This window comes from Sinocyclocheilus grahami, unplaced genomic scaffold (genome assembly GCF_001515645.1).
Source record: "Sinocyclocheilus grahami isolate Dianchi unplaced genomic scaffold, SAMN03320097.WGS_v1.1 scaffold1259.1, whole genome shotgun sequence".
NCBI lineage: Eukaryota > Metazoa > Chordata > Actinopteri > Cypriniformes > Cyprinidae > Sinocyclocheilus > Sinocyclocheilus grahami.
In genome coordinates this window covers 287,174-287,916 of record NW_015506438.1, presented here as the reverse complement: position 1 = coordinate 287,916, position 743 = coordinate 287,174, and positions in this window count along the sequence as shown.

The following is a 743-nucleotide window of genomic DNA, read 5'->3' as shown; positions in this document are numbered from 1 at the left end:
CATTATAAGCTTCCTTTTTCTCCATTATTTATGGTTATATGGTAAAAGAAACCCTCAGTAATGGTGCTGGAAACTCACATTCATCATTACTGCTGTAACTTTTGTCTGTGCTAAATATGCTCCCTGTAAGCGTCTGGCAGTGAGGGAGTGTGTTTAATAAGCGCTGTCATTTTCTCATTTGTCTGTGTGTAGTCACTCTGTAAGCATGACAAAACTGTGCTTTGATATTCTGGGCAGCTGCCTGCTGGGATTTGTCGGCCAGTCGTCTGGCTGAGAGATGTGTTGTGTCGAGCCAGCCTGACGTGCCGTGAGGATTTGGCCATCTGTGTGTGAATACATAAGAGTAAAACACGTTACACCTGCCTCTGGGCCCTTCACAAAAAACACCGGGATGACAAATACACAAATCAATATAAATATCAAAGTAACTCATAGTTACAATGGCATGCACAATATAAAAGTCCTTTCAAAATTCTTTTACTTTTACGTTTTTTGTCTACTTAAAGTTTCTTTTTTTTCTTCCTCAGAAAGGCGTTTTGTCTGCTGAACAATCGGTATGTTTTCGAACAACAACACAATCTATTGAATGTTCAGTCCCTCACAGCCTCGTTTTCATTCCTGTCACAAATGAAATATGGAATTACCCTGTCTAAGGTCTATTTCGAGGTAATTCTTCCTCATATAGTCACACAGCATGTCTTAAGTTCCCTTTCAGTCGGTCACTCTCGACGTCACGTCGGAGG